This window comes from Tupaia chinensis, unplaced genomic scaffold (assembly GCF_000334495.1).
Source record: "Tupaia chinensis unplaced genomic scaffold, TupChi_1.0 Scaffold139927_1, whole genome shotgun sequence".
In the NCBI taxonomy this organism is placed as follows: Eukaryota; Metazoa; Chordata; class Mammalia; order Scandentia; family Tupaiidae; genus Tupaia; species Tupaia belangeri.
In genome coordinates, this window is record NW_006199806.1 from 469,380 (window position 1) to 469,695 (window position 316).

General features: G+C 70.9%; 1 protein-coding gene across 2 annotated transcripts in view; it reads right to left on the reverse strand.

The window, feature by feature from the left end:
* CASR (calcium sensing receptor) overlaps positions 1-316 on the reverse strand; it is a 97,224-nt gene that overhangs the window by 96,055 nt on the left and 853 nt on the right. The window lies entirely within an intron of this gene.

A 316-nucleotide genomic window follows, 5' to 3' on the forward strand; every position in this document is an offset into this window, starting at 1 on the left:
CTCGTGCCCTGAGCACACGGATAGGCTGCTTTCTACCCACACCACGGGCAGGAACAGGGCGCAGGCACAAGCACCATCGGGACCAGCTGGAGCGCGTACTCCCCCATTCACCCGCGTGGACGACCCACCGCCCCTTCTGGGGGCGGGGGTCACTGAACAGTCTGTTACCCGGGCTGACTTGCCCCATGCCCAGCGCCCAGTGCTTCCAGGTCTAGCCGCTCAGGCGCCTGGCCATCGTGGGCCCCGCGCCCCCAGCCGGTGGCCCCCAGACCTGCCACCGCCCCTCCCCCGCCCCACCCCTCCTGTCTCCGTCCCC